Below are 16,200 nucleotides of genomic sequence, written 5' to 3' on the forward strand. Positions count from 1 at the left end.
GTGTACACTGTGATATCAATTCTCCTTAGGCTTCCTTCTTTTTTGCTACCTAGTACTCAGAATACTAGGACAATGTCTACATATATATTATCTCTTTACATAATTTGCCTACCACCTGAGACTAAGAATTTCCCATAATAACATTTAACAAACATACCCTTGAGAGCACCTCCTATACGGCTGATTGGTGCTCTTGCTGTCTTTTTCCCTTTGCTTTTTAGTTCAGCTAGTGTACTTCGTTGTGGTACAGAGGACCCCAAATCTTCCTCCTCTTCTTCTTTCTCAAGTACCAACAGAGTTTGCCGAGTCACTCGAGCTTGGAATTGTCTAAAGTAAAAAATGAACTATTAACTTTTGGTGAGATGAATACTACTTACCAGATTCAAAGTTCTAATTTGTTAAAACAAACAAGGGAGAAGGGTTGGATGGGAGAAGAAATATGTAGAAAAAGCCCAAGAAAGTGTTTATTTTCTCAGGAATAAAGAAAACCACCTTGAGATCAGAGAGGGTTTGAGCTAGAACAGTGGTCAGCAAACTGGTGGCTCGCGAGCCACGGTTTGCAGCTCTGTTGACTAATGAGTTTGCCGACCACTGGGCTAGAATGATTTAACACCCCCTTTGAAATATCCAAATTTGACTAATTAAAAATATTCTGAAGATCACCATTAGGTTGGTCTGAAGATAAAATCAGGGTGACTAAGATTACAGAATTTATTAAAGTCAGAGTTTACCACCATTTTTTTATTATAAAACTTACAAAATAGTTAACAAGAGTAAATAAGTACCTCAATATCCTTCATGTAGATTCACCAATTGTTAACTTCTTGGCACATTATTTTATCACTGCCTTTATGTGTCTCTTTCTCTCTCCATACACTGCTCCCAACTCACCATTTTTGTGGAATCATTCAAAATAAAGTTACATCCAACATAACATTTTACTTTAGTAAAGCTGGCAGAAGTTTGAAGACTAAAGTTCTTTTGCTGCTGCTAAAGTTTTAAGTATTACAAAAGAGTAAAAAAAAAAAACACAAAAAAAACCAATAAACTGCAAGTGCTGGCCAACATGGAGTATGCCCATGATAGCACGTACTTCTCTCTCTCTTCCTCCCTCCCCCTACCCCTCTCTCTTTGATTGGAACTAAAATCTCTAGATATAATACAAAAAAAGCAACTGAGGCCTCTGAAAAGTAAACAAAAGCAAGTGAACTGTGGAGAGGAGACAAACTTGAAGAAATAACCGACATGGGGTTGTTTCCTGTTTGTTTTCCCTTCTCTTTTTTCTTATGGTTTTGAATTGTTGCAAAGGTGCAAAGTTAAAACTCCTAGAGAAACCTCATCTTTCTGGCCAGAGGACTGGGAAAGGGGGGCTCTGAGGGCCAATGGGTATGGGAGAAATATGGGAGAGGATGAGCTGAAGAAGAGGATCTCCTAATTCTGTACAGGAATTGACACAAACCCTAGACTCACTCCTCAGTTATGTATGCACAGGGCAGAACCATGGCAACACAGAAAAGGCTGTGGGAACTGAACTACAACATAAACCACTGCCCAAGTCCCAGAACAACCAATGAGCAACACACATGACATAGATCCCCAAGGTCTTCAATATTTAACAGACACTGAAATCTCATAAGATGAGAAAGAACTTGAGACATCTGAATGTTGGTTACCTACTAAGACATTCAACATTCTCCACAGAATATTAACCAATAGGACCCAGAGTCTAATAACATAGTATCATTATAAATGTCCAGGATATAATCCGAATTTGACACACAAATAACCAGGAGAATGTGACCAATTCTCAAAGAAAAAGATAATCAAGAGATACTAACAGTAAGATGACACAGGTGTCCTAGCTGGTTTGGCTTAGTGGATAAGCATGGACCTGTGAACTGAAGGATCCCAGGTTTCATTCCAGTCTAGAGCACGTATCTTGGTTGCAAGCTCAATCCCTGGACCTGGTTGGGAACTGTGTGGGAGGCAACCAATCAGTGTGTCTTTCTCCCATCAATGTTTCTCTCTGTCTCTCCCCCTCCCTTCAACTCTCTCTAAAAATCAATGGAAAAAATATCCTCAGATGAGGATTAACAAACAAACAAAAAAAAGATGACACAGGTGTGGTGGGAGTTTGCAGAGATTTTAAAGCAGCTATTATAACTATGCTCCATGAGATAAAGGTAGAAACATTTAAAATGAATAAAAAGACTAAAGTTCTTAGTAGAGACACAGAATATATAAAAAGAATCAAATGAAAATTTTAGACCTGAAAAACACAATTATCTAAAATAAAAAATTTACTGGATGTACTCAATATCAAAATGAAGAGGGCTGACAAAAGAGTAATCGAACCTGAAAACAAAATCAATAGTTGGCCATTCTGAAGAATAGAAAGAAAAAAGGTTTCAATTTTATTAAAACAGGAACTGAGCTTCAGGGACCTGTGGAACAATTATCAAAAGGTTTGACATATGTATAACTGAAGTCCCAGAAGAAGAAAGAAAAAAATACAGGCACAGAAAAATATTTTTAAAACCATGATTGAAAATTTTCAAAATTTGTGAAAGGTATACATTTAACTAAATTGTAAAAGCCCATTAAACCCCAAATGGATAAAATTACATCTAGACACATCACAATCAAACTGCTGAAAACCAATGTTAAAGAAAAATATCTTAAATGAACCCCAAGAAAAATCAAGACATTACGGTCCAAGGAATTAGAAGAGCTAAAAAGAAAAACAGTTAGAGAATTCATATTACCTGATTTCCAGATTTACTATAAAGCTACAGCAATCTAGATAACATGGCATACACTAATGAATATACAACTCAATAGAACAAAATAAAGTAACAGAAATAAAACTACACAAATGATCAAACTGAAACTGATTTTTGACAAAGGTGCAAAGGCAACTTAATGGAGAAAGTCTTTTCAACTACAAAAAATAAAGAACCTTGACCCAAACCTTATACAAAAATTAACAATTATGCAAAATGGACCACAGATCTAAATGTGAAAGTAAAACTATAAAATTTCAAGATGAAAACAATGGAGAAAATCTTTGTGACCTTTGGCTGGACAAAATTCTCAGATATAACAAAACCACAATCCATAAGAAATAACTGATGTCAGATACTTCAAAATTAAAAACTTTTATTCTATAAAAGATATTGTTAAGAGAATGAATAGACCAGAGTTAAGCTGGGAGAAAGGCTTACAAATCACTTATTTGACAAAAGACTTGTATTCAGGATATATAAAGAACTCTTATACCTCAAATGCATTATGCTAAATGAAAGAAGCCAAACACAAAAGGCTACATATTTTTATCATTCTATTTATATGATATTATGGAAAAGTCAAAACTATAGGATGAGAGAATAAATGAGTTGTTGCCAGGGGTTGGGAGTGAGAGTAGGTGTTGACCACAAAGGGATAGCATGATAGGATTATATGGAGTGATGGAACTAGTTTACTAGTATATCATGATCATGGTAATGGTTACATGTCTCTTTTCATTTGTGAAAACTACTTATAAAACTGTACACCATAGAATGCATTTTACTGTGTGTTAAATATGCCTTTTAAAAAACTGAATAGTGCCGAAACCGGTTTGGCTCAGTGGATAGAGCGTCGGCCTACGGACTGAAGGGTCCCGGGTTCGATTCCGGTCAAGGGCATGTACCTTGGTTGTGGGCACATCCCCAGTGGGGGGTGTGCAGGAGGCAGCTGATCGATGTTTCTCTCTCATCGATGTTTCTAGCTCTCTATCCCTCTCCCTTCCTCTCTGTAAAATGTCAATAAAATATATTTAAAAAAAAACAAAAAAAAACTGAATAGTGACACAGTAAACATGCCAATCCATGGAGAGTACTTTATTAGATGTAAAAATGACCATTTATAGCCACTAGCTATAAAGAATTAAAACAAGCTCTAGAGAAGCATCTTACCGGTGCTGGGATTGCAATCTTTCCAGTGGTTTAGCCTTCTGTTGAATCCCTTCCTGAAATATCATATCTGCCTTCTTAAAGTTTTCTCTAGCTTCGTATTCTTCAGCCCATGAAATATAGAACTGAGCAAGTGAAACGGCAATCCCTTGGTTGTGTAAGTAACTGTACATATCCAAAGGCTCATTGCATAAATGCCCCTGTAACAAATTAAAAGCATTAACAGTTAACCGATTTCTATTCACTTACTATTATGTGCCAAACAATCACTGGACATACTATCTGTAGTTTCTGCATTGAAAAAAAAACAATCTATCTATAATCCATATATATAAAAGGCTAACTGACCATCCGACCAGTAGCTATGACGCGCAATGACCACCAGGGGCAGATGCTCCAACCCGTAACTATGACGCATACTGACCACCAGGGGGCAGGCGCTCAACGCAGTTGCTGCCAAGCTGCGGTGACTTGATAGCGGTGGTTCTCGGGTGACGCACCACGGAACCAGAGAAGAGGGAGCCCGATTCCGGGGTACGTCACTGGAGAACCGCCCTCTCGCAATCCGGGACCCCTTGAGGGATCTCAGAGAGCCAGTTTCGGCCTGATCCCTGCAGGCCAGGCCAAGAGACCCCACCTGCCGGAGGGACCCCGCTCACACCGCAGACGCCCTTCAAGCCACAGTGCCAGGGAGGCTGGCTGGGGAAGAACCAAGGGAGGTTGGCTCTAGGGCGTGTCCAGCCCATCTGCCCAGTCCCACCCCACTGGCCACCTTCTAATTAATATCCTTTCAATGTGCATGAATCCGTGCACCGGGGCACTAGTTATAATGTTGTAAGGATGATACTGAGAGGACCTAAAAAAAAAAAGGACAAAAGGACCTACAAAGAGAACAGAAGAGGTTAATTTGCGAGAAAAAGGAGGAAAGACTTCAAGAAGGTATGATTTTTGAGTGTGGCCTTAAAGGAAGAATAGACTTACATCAGGTACAGAATGGGAAAGGAAGGGCACTCTAGGCATAGAGAATTGTTTGTAGGGGTGCAGGCAAGTTAGGAGTTTGGGGGAAAAAAAAGGTGACAGGAGTTGAATGTCAAGCTAATCAATTCTGAATTTACCTGAGAGTCAATGTATGTGTGTTGGGTGGAAGAGCTGTGACATGGTTAAATCTGTATTATATTCTCTTTTTATTTTTGTTAATCCTCAACCGAGGATATTTTCTCCATTGATTTTTAGAGAGGGTGAAAGGGTGGGGGAGGGGGAGACAGAAAGACACACAGAAAGAGAGAAGCATCGATGTGAGAGAGACACTTCAATTGGTTGCCCTCCCTCATGTGCTGGGACCGAGTCCTCAAATCTGGATTTTAGAAGGGAACTTGTAATTCCAGAGAATTCTAGTAGTAAGAAAGCGGGTATGGGTGGAAATCACTAAAAATCCCACCACTGACAGTTTGATGTACTTTCTTTAGTCTTATACAGAATAAGATTTTTTTCAATCATTTTATAAAGCTTTAATAATCAAAATTGCTTTTATTACACTTGGTGCATCACTCATTTTTTCCATGCTGTGGCTTACTCTTTACTATTACTTTTTAAATAAACAACTTTTAAGTTTGCACAATTACAAATAATTCTATAATAAATATCTTCATGCATACAACCATTCATGTTTTACACTACCCTCTTAAGAAAAAAATCCTAGTTGGACTATGTTAAAAAGTTAAAAATTGCCTTTTAAAAGAGTCATACAAATTTAAAATGCTAATAGTAATTCCCAAATACCAATTTTTAAAAAATATTTTTATTGATTTCAGAGAGGAAGGGAGAGGGAGAGAGAGATAGAAACATCAATGATGGGAGAGAATCATTGACTGGCTGCCTTCTGCACACCCCCCAATGGGGATCGAGCCCGCAACCTGGGCATATGCCCTGACCGGGAATCGAACCAGTGACCTCTTGGTTCCTGGGTCGACGCTCAACCGCTGAGCTACACCCGGCTGGCTCAAATACCAATTTTTAAAACTCCCTTACTTCATGTAAAAATGGCATTTCAGTGTTCCAATTAGTTCTTTTACTATCAGGGAGGCTAACATTTTCTCCTGTGTATTTATTAGGTGTATTTTCTCTCATACCTACCTTTTCCTGATTGTCTAGCCTAAAATAAGTCCTCCTTGTATGTATGCCCACACAACTCAATACTTTCCCTCTTTTTTTTGTTACTTTTACAATTAATTGCTTAACATCTGTCTTCCACAATAAAGTAAGCTCCACAAACACAGAAAACTTTGCTCTCTACTATATCCCAATCCCTCGCCTGGGTCTGGTAGAAAATGACTGAATAAATGAAGTGCTCTATTTATATATCTCTCTCAAAAAAACAGTATTTTATAGTTTAATTCTGCAGTAATTCAGTAAATGATTTTTCTCTGCTTACCCAAATTAGTGATGTTTTCCCATATGTGATAGTGCTTCAAGCAAAGTTACAATTCTGAATGTGTTATCAGTGTAAGATCCAGTCTTAACACAGATTTCACTTTATTAACAACTCTCTGAATAGCTCTGTGCAGCATGGAACTGCCAATAAAAGCTGGCTGTCCCATGGTTATTCCAGAGTGCTAAATGAGATCACTTAAGAAAACATAAATTAAGGGGCAACACGGTTAGAGTAATAGATCCAAAAGGTAAACAAATCTTTTCTTTTTCCTTTTTATTGAATGTATTGGAGTGACACTAGTTAACAAAATTATACAGGTTTCAGGTGCACAATTCCACAATACATTATCTGTGCACTGTATTGTATGTTCACCACCACCACAAAAAATCTTTTTGGTAAGCTCTAAAAAGCCAAACTAAAACAATTTTAACTAAAAATACTGGATTTTTCTAAAAATAAACATCCCCTTAGATAGACTGTAATTATCCCTTAAAAAAATAACTGGAGACATCTTTCTGCAAATCAAAAGATAGTCAGAAAACCATCTGTTACTCCTCCTGACTATCCCATAAAGAAAAAAATGATAATTTAATATGCACCTTGTTATCCACGTACAATGTTAAGATTATTGCTGACCATTCTAGGGCTGATCATTTGAATTTGAGGATTGTCTAGAATAGTGTTTCTCAGATTACCTGTGGTGAAGGGGCCAGTATTGGGGGCGGGGTGTGTGTGTGTGTTTAAAAATTTCCATTCCATCGTGGAACTGATATTTTTTTAAAAATATATATTTTATTGATTTTTTTACAGAGAGGAAAGGAGAGGGATAGAGAGTCAGAAACATCAATGGGAGAGAAACATCGATCAGCTGCCTCCTGCACATCTCCCACTGGAGATGTGCCTGCAACCAAGGCACATGCCCTTGACCGGAATCGAACCTGGGACCTTTCAGTCCGCAGGCCGACGCTCTATCCACTGAGCCAAACCAGTTAGGGCTGATATTTTTAAATACAATAAAAACAAGTTACTAGATAAATAATGTGTTTGGATATTGTGACAATGTGAAATGTTAACAAAATTTCTAAATGGCTATTCAGTTTTTATACTTATCTTGAATAGTCTGCAGACCATTCTTTTAGAAGCTCTAGTCTAGATTATGATTTTTTTTACTTTCTAATAATGTCATTGCTCTTCAATACCAACACCACGATAGCATCAATTAATTGTTACTTTTAATAGCTCCAACAATATATAACCATAGAATCCCAGGATTAAGTCACCTTCGAGGTTTACCCAGTGTAACCTCTTAATAAAACACATATAAGAATCCTATCTAGCCCTAACCGGTTTGGCTCAGTGGATAGAGCGTCGGCCTGCGGACTGAAGGGTCCCAGGTTCGATTCCGGTCAAGGGCGTGTACCTTGGTTGCGGGCACATCCCCAGTAGGGGGCGTGCAGGAGGCAGCTGATCGATGGCTCTCTCTCATCGATGTTTCTAGCTCTCTATCCCTCTCTCTTCCTCTCTGTAAAAAATCAATAAAATATATTAAAAAAAAGAATCCTATCTAATAAAAGAATAATATGCAAATTGACCATCACTCCAACACATAAGATGGCTGCCCCCATGTGGACACAAGATGGCCACCACAAGATGGCCAGCAGGGGAGGGCAGTTGGGAGGGACCAAGTCTGCAAGGGAGGGCAGTTGTGGGCGATCAGGCCAGCAGGGGAGGGCAGTTAGGGGTGACCAGGCCAGCAGAGGAGGGAAGTTGGGGGCAGCCGGGCCTGCAGGGAAGGGCAGTTGTGGGGGGACCCAGGCCTGCAGGGGAGGGCAGTTGGGGGAGACCCAGGCCTGCAGGGGAGGGAAGTTGGGGGGGACCCAGGCCTGCAGGGGAGAGCAGTTGGGGAGGACCAGGCCTGCAGGGGAGGGCAGTTGAGGGGGACCCAGGCCTGCAGGGGAGAGCAGTTATGGGTAAACAGGCTGGCAGGGGAGCAGTTAGGCATCAATCAGGCTGGCAGGGAAGTGGTTAGGGGGTGAACAGGTTGGCAGGCAGAAGCAGTTAGGGGCAATCAGGAAGGCAGGCAGGCGAGCAGTTGGGAGCCAGCAGTCCTGGATTGTGAGAGGGATCCCAGATTGGAGAGGGTGCAGGCTGGGCTGAGGGATACACACCCCCCTGTGCACAAATTTCGTGCACCGGGCCTCTAGTATTATATGAGTCTTCCAGTCAAGATGGTGGCGTAGGTAAACATGGTTCTCACCTCCTCCCATAACCACATCAAAATTACAACTAAACTACAGAACAATAATCATTCAGAACTACGTGAATTCTGGCTGAATGGAACTCCTACAACTAGGGATTAAAGAAGAAGCCACATTGCCCTGGCCAGTGTGGCTAGGTTGGAGCATCGTACTGTACACCATAAGGTGGTGGGTTAGATTCTCAGTCTGGGTACATACCCAGGTTGTGTGTTTGAACCCTGGTTGGGGCACATGCAGGAGGCAACTGCTCAGTTTCTCTCTCACATCAATATTTCTCTCTCTCTCTTGTCCTCTTTCTGGATCAATTTAAAAAAAAAAAAGCACCACCAGCAGCAGCAGCCACATTGACTGATAGAAAGGGTGGACATGTGGAATGAACTGGTTCCACACCCACATGTGGCAGATAAAAATTGGGAGAAGCCCTAAGTGGTTTGGCTCAGTGGATAGAGCGTCAGTCTGAGGACTGAAGGGTCCTGGGTTTGATTTTAGTCAAGGGCATGTACCTTGGTTGCGGGCTCGATCCCCAGTAGGGGGTGTGCAGGAGGCAGCTGATCGGTGTTTCTTTCTTATTGATGTTTCTAACTCTCTATCCCTTTCCCTTCCTGTCTGTAAAAAAATCAATAAAAAATATATTTTTTTAAAAAATTGGGAGGAATATCTCAGCTGCAGAGGTCCTCCCTGAGGAGTGAAGAGTCCCAACCCCACACAAGGCCTCCCATTCCAGGGTTCCAGTGCCAAGAAGGTAAGCCCCCATAACTTCTGGATATAAAAACCAGAGGGGATTGTGGCTGAGGGAGACAGAGGTCTGTCAGAGTCCCAGGCAATTTCTCTTAAAGGGCCCACTCACAGGCTTAGTCAGACTCACTTCATCTGAGTTCTAGTCTGGGGGCAGCAGCTCAAAGGCACCAGGGGCATACAGAGGGGAAATGATTTGTCTGGCATCAGGGCAAGAACTGGAGGAACAACTTTCGCCCAGACAGAAATGCTGGTAGAGACCATTGTTCCTTTTCTGAGTCTTCTCATCACAGTGCAGGCAGGTGGGAACCGTATCTGAGTCTCTATCAACTTGGCTATCACTGTTCACCTGCCCTGGTGATTCTTTGAGACCCTACACTACCCAAATTGTGGACCCACACAAGCTGTTTCCAGTGACTTTTCCATAGGAACGGCTTATCTTGGCTCATGCTTCAGACTTAAAATCTCTCAAACAAGCAGCATCTGGCCTCAGCATGCCCCATACCACTCATTAAGTGGCCCCAGACCCGGCACTAGTGCCAGTCAGCCATGGTTCATAGCTTGGGCTCTCTTAGACACCTCCAAGCCCAGCACAAGTAGCAAACATCTGCAGATCACTTTGTAGCTCATGCTGGGTGGCCCGGGGCAGAACACAAGCAGCAGCTGACCTTGGCCTGCATCTATAGGGAGGCCCCAGAGCCAGTGCAACCTATGGACAGCTTCAGACCAAGTCGAACGACCACCACCCAACCACCTCCACAAGTGACACACCCAAGGGGCAGACTCAGTGGCACCAGAGCTAAAATGAAGTAAGTCCTACTCTGCGGGGTGGACCCCTGCACAGCTGATCCTCCACAGTGTTTGGAGATTGATGGTCAGTGGTTGCAGCCAGTCCTTGCCACTGACTGGCCTAGGATTAAATCCCTTCCATCAACATGCCAACAGCAATCAAGGCTCAACTATAAGAGGAGGGTCTTCACAGCCCATACAGGAGATACACTTGGAGAGCCCAGCTTAGGTGATCAGGGAGGCTATGCCACTGGACCCTAGAGAACCCCTACTACATTAAGTCATTCTATCAAGCCTGGGAGATGTAGTAACTCTACCTAATACATAGAAACAAATATAGGGAGGCTGCAAAATGAGAAGACAAAGAAACACATCCCTAGTGCAGAGCTCAAAACACTGGTTATAAGGATGCTCAATGAACTTAGTGAGAACTTCAATGGCATAAAAAAGACCAGTCAGAAATGAGGGATACACTAACTGAAATGAAGAATAATTTATAGCCCTATCCAGTTTGGCTCAGTGGATAAAACATCAGCCTGAGGACTGAAGGGTCCCGGGTTTGATTCTGATCAAGGGCACGTACCTTGGTTGCAGGCTCAATCCCTGGCTTTGGTCAGGGCTCATGTGGGAGGTAACCAATTCATGTGTTTCTCTCACATTGATGTTTCTCTGTCTCTCTCCCCCTCCCTTCCACTCTCTCTAAAAAATCAATGGGGGGAATATCCTTGGGTGAGGATTAACAACAAAAAAAGAGTAATTTACAGAGAATCAACAGGACAGTAAATAAAGATGAGAATCAAATCAGCCATCCTATATAATGAAAGTGTAATATGCAAATCGACCGAATGGCAAAACAGTGGAACGACCATCCATACAGCCATCCAGGACCATGCTATGACACCCACTGGCGCCAAGCCAACTAAGTTGGGTGCGATGCGATTGGTCGGGGGACCAGCCATCGCCCCATGATCGCCCTGCAGAGGGAGGCCCAGGCCACCAGCTGGCGGGGCAATAAATCGGGGGGCTCCATGATCGCCCCAAAGAGGGAGGCCCAGGCCACCGACCAGCGGGCTTCAACGGGTGGGCAGGGCCTCCCTCTACGAGGGAAGCCCGGGTCCCCAGTGCTGGAGGGAAGCCGGTGCCAGCAGCCAGGAGAAGAAAGGCTTCCTCTTGCACAAAATTTTGTGCATCAGGCCTCTAGTTTGGAATACAAGAAAGCAAAACACACCAAATCAGAATAGCAAAAAGAAAAAAGAATCCAAAAAAGTGAGGACAGAATAAGGAGCCTCTGTGACAACTTCAGCTGTACCAACATTAGCATCATGGTGATGCTGGAAGGAGAAGAGAGCAAGAAATTGAAAATCTATTTGAAAAAAATGACAGAAAACTTCCCTAACCTGGTGAAAGAAATAGACATATAAGCTCAGGAAGTGCAGGGAATCCCAAACAAGATGAACCCAAAGAGGCCCATAGCAAGACACATCATAATTAAAATGCCAAAGATTAAAGACAAAAAGAAAATCTTAAAAGCAGCAAGAGAAAAGACTTAGTTACCTACAAGCGAACTCCCATCAGATTGTCAGCTGATTTCTCAACAGAAATTTTTCAGGCCAGAAGGAATTGACACGAAATAATCAAAGTGATGAAAAGCAAGGACCTACAACCAAGACTACTCTACCCAGCAATACTCTAATTTAAAATTGAAGGAGAAATAAAGACCTCGCCAAATAAGAAAAAGCTAAAGGAGTTCATAACTACCAAATCAATATTACAATAAATGTTGAAGGGGTTGCTTTAAGAAGAAAAAGAAAAAAAAAGATAAGATAATAACAAAATGGCAATTAATACATATCAACAATTACTTTAAATGCAAATGGTTTAAATGCTCCAATCATAAGACATAGTGTGGCTGAATGGATAACAAAACAAGACCCTTACGTATGTTTATGAGACTCACTTCAGATGGAAAGACACACACACACACATGCACTGCAAGTAAAGGGATGGAAAAAACATATTTAATACAAATGGAAATGAAAAAAAAAAAAAAACACCAAACAGCTGGAGTAGCAATATTTATACCAAACAAAATAGACTTTTAAACAAAGGCTATAATAAGAGACAAAGGACATTATGTAATGATAAGGAGATCAAGCCAACAAGAGGATATAACTCTTTTAAACATTTATGCACCCAACACAGGAGCACTAAAATATAGGAAGTATACTTGAGGGGCATAAAGTATCATCTGTAATACAGCCATAGTAGGGAATTTCAATACCCAACTGACATCTAAAGATAAATCATCCAAACAGAAAATCAATAAGAAAACAATAGCCTTAAATGACACACTAGACTAGATGATATTTTCAGAGCATTTCACCCGAAGACAGAAGAACGTACACTCTTTTTAAATGAACGTGGAACATTTTCCAGGATGGACCACATTGTAGGACACAAAACATCTCAAAAAATTTAAGAAGACTGAAATCATATCAAGCATCTTCTCTGTCCACAAGGGTATAAAACTAGAAATAAACTACAAGAAAAAAACTAAACACAAACAAATACACAGAGGCTAAATAACATGTTACAAAACCAGTGGTTCTCAACCTTTCTAATGCCGTGACCCTTTAATACAGTTCATGTTGTGGTGACCCCCAACCATAAAATTATTTTCGTTGCTACTTCATAACTGTAATTTTGCTACTGTTAATGAATCGTAATGTAAATATCTATGTTTTCCGATGGTCTTAGGCTCTACAGCAGCGGTTCTCAACCTGTGGGTCGCAACCCACAGGTTGAGAACCGCTAGTAGGGTCGCCTGAGACCATCAGAAAACACAGATATTTACATTACAATTCATAACAGTAGCAAAATTACAATTATGAAGTAGCAACGAAAATAATTTTATGGTTGGGGGTCACCACAACATGAGGAACTGTATTAAAGGGTCGCGGCATTAGAAAGATTGAGAACCACTGTACTAAACAATGCATGGGTTAACAATGAGATCAAGGAAAAAATCAAAATATACTTAGAGACAAATAAAAATAAAAACACAACAACTCCAAATCTATGGGACATAGCAAAAGCAGTCCTAAGAGGGAAATTTATAGCATTATAGGCATACCTCATGAAATAAAAAAACCTCAATGAACAATATAATCTTATACCTAAAGGAACTAGAGAAAGAACAACAAACAAAGCCCAAAGTGAGTAGAAGGAAGGAATAATAAAGGCCAGAGAAGAAATAAACAAAATAGTCTAAAAAGATAACACAATGGATCAATAAAACCAGATGTAAGTTCTCTGAAAAGCTAAACAAGATTGATAAACCTTTAACCAGATTCATCAAGGAAAATAGAGGACCAAAATAAATAAAATCAGAAACAAAAGAGAAGTAACAACTGACACCACAGAAATACAAAGGACTGTAAGAAAATAGTATGAACAACTGTATGCTAACAAATTGGATAATCTGGAAGAAATAGATAAAATCCTAGAAACATACAATCTTCCAAAACAAAACCAAGAAAAAACAGAACACCTGAACAGACTGATAACAACGAATGAAATAGAAGGAGTAATAAAAAAAAAACCTCACAACATAAAAAAGTCCTGGACCAGATGGCTTCAAAGATGAATTTTACCAAACATTCAAAGAAGAACTAACACCTATCTTCAAACTACTCCAAAAAATTCAGGAGGAGGGAAGACTCCCAAGCTTTTTACGAAGACAGCATTATCTTAATTCCAAAACCAGATAAAGACACTACAAAGAAAGTGTAGGCCAATACCCCTGATGAACATAGATGCAAAAGTCCTCAACAAAATATTAGGAGACCAAATTCAGCAATACATTAAAATGATCATTAACCATGATCAAGTGGGATCTATTCCTGGGATGCAAGAATGCTACAAAATCCATAAATCAATTAACATGATACACCACATAAAAAAATAAAGGATAAAAATCATATGATCATATTAATAGATACAGAAAAAGCACTTGACAAAATCAGCACCCATTTATGATGAAAACTCAGCAAAGCGGAAAGGAAGGAACATACCTAAACATAATAAAGGCCATGTTTGACAAACCCACAGCTAACATCATACGTAGTGGGGAAAAACTAAAAGCGTTTCCCTTAAGATGAGGAACAAGTTGAGGAATGTCCACTTTCACCACTCTTATTCAACACAATACTGGAATGGAAGTCTTAGCCACAGCAATCAGACAAGAAGAAATAAAAGGCATCCAAATTGAAAAGAAAGAAGTAAAACTCATCATTTGCAGATGGCATAATACCATATAGAAAGAACCCTAAAAATTTCATCAAAAACTACTAGAACTGTTCAATGAATTCAGCAAAGTAGTAGAACACAAAATAAATTTCAGAAATTGGTTGCTTTTTTTTTTAAACCAATAATGAACTATCAGAAAGGGAAACTAAAAAAAAAATCCCATTTACAATTGTCTCAAAGAAAATAAAATACCTAGAAATAAATTTAAGCAAGGAGGTAAAAGAACTATACCTGGAAAATTATAAGATGCTAAAGAAAATAACTGAAGAAGATTCAAATAAATGGAAACATATACTGTGCTCATGAATAGGAAGAATTAACATCATTAAAGTGTCTATACTCTCTGAGAAAATCTATAGATTCAATGCAATTCCTATTAAAATACCAGCAGCATGTTTCACAGAACTAGAACAAAGAGTCCAAAAATTGATATGGAATCACACAAGACCCTGAATAGCCACAGCAATCTTGAGAAGGAAGAACAAAATTAGATGTGTCACATTATCTGATATCAAACTATACAATAAGGCTTTAGTAATCAAAACAGCATGGTACTGTCATAAAAACAGACATATATATCAACGGAACAGAATAGAGAGCCAAGAAATAAACCCACGCCTACATGGTCAATTAACATTTGACAAAGGAGGCAAGAATACTCAATAAAGGCAATCTATTCAATAAATAGTATTGGGAAAATTGGACAGATACATACAAAAAAATAAAACTAGACCACATTCTTACCCCATATACAAGCAGAAACTCAAAATGGATTAAAGACTTAAATGTAAGACTGAAAGCCATAAAACTCTTAGAAGAAAAGATAGGCAGTACAATCTCTGACATTTCTCTTAGTAATATTTTTTCTGATACAGCTCCTCGGGGAAGGGAAACCAACCAACAAAAAAACATCACACTAAAAAGCTTTTGCACAGCAAAAAAAAAAAAAAAACATAAATAAATTAAAACAACAACCTAATGAATGCAAGAAGATATTCACCAATGGTACATTTTATGAGAGATTAATATTCAAAATTTATAAATAACTCATGTAACAACACCAAAAAAAACGCAAACAATCAAATTTAAAAATTGGCAGAGGACCTGAATAGACATTTCTCCAAAGAGGACATAAAGATGACAAAAAGACATGAAAAAATGCTCAATGTCATTAATCAGAGAAATGCAAACTAAAACCACATTAAGATACCACCTCACACATGTCAGAAAGAATGGCTATCTTCAATAAATTAACAAACAAGTGTTGGCAAGTATGTGGAGAAAAGGGAACCCATGTGCACTATTGGTGGGGATGCAGATTGGTGCAGCCACTATGGAAAACAGTATGGAGGATCCTCGAAAAATTAAAAATGGAACTGCCTTATGACCCAGCAATTCCATTTCTGGGTATATATTCAAAGAAGCCCAAAACACTAATTCAAAAATATATATGCACCCCTATGGTCATTATTTACAATAGTCAAGATATGGAAGCAACCCAAGTGTCAATCAATAGACAAGTGGGTAAAAAAGTGATGAGATTACTCAGCCATAAAAAAGAATGAAATCTTACCATTTGCGACAGCATAAAAGGACCTAAAGGATACTATGCTAAGTGAAATAAGTCAAGTCAGAGAAAGACAAATACCATATTTCACTTATATGTGGAATTTAACACGTTAAGAGCCAAGCCTGTTTTGTCTTCCTTTCTGTTTCAGTCACTGGT

The sequence above is a fragment of the Plecotus auritus genome (genome assembly GCF_963455305.1).
Source record: "Plecotus auritus genome assembly, chromosome: 1".
Lineage (NCBI taxonomy): Eukaryota > Metazoa > Chordata > Mammalia > Chiroptera > Vespertilionidae > Plecotus > Plecotus auritus.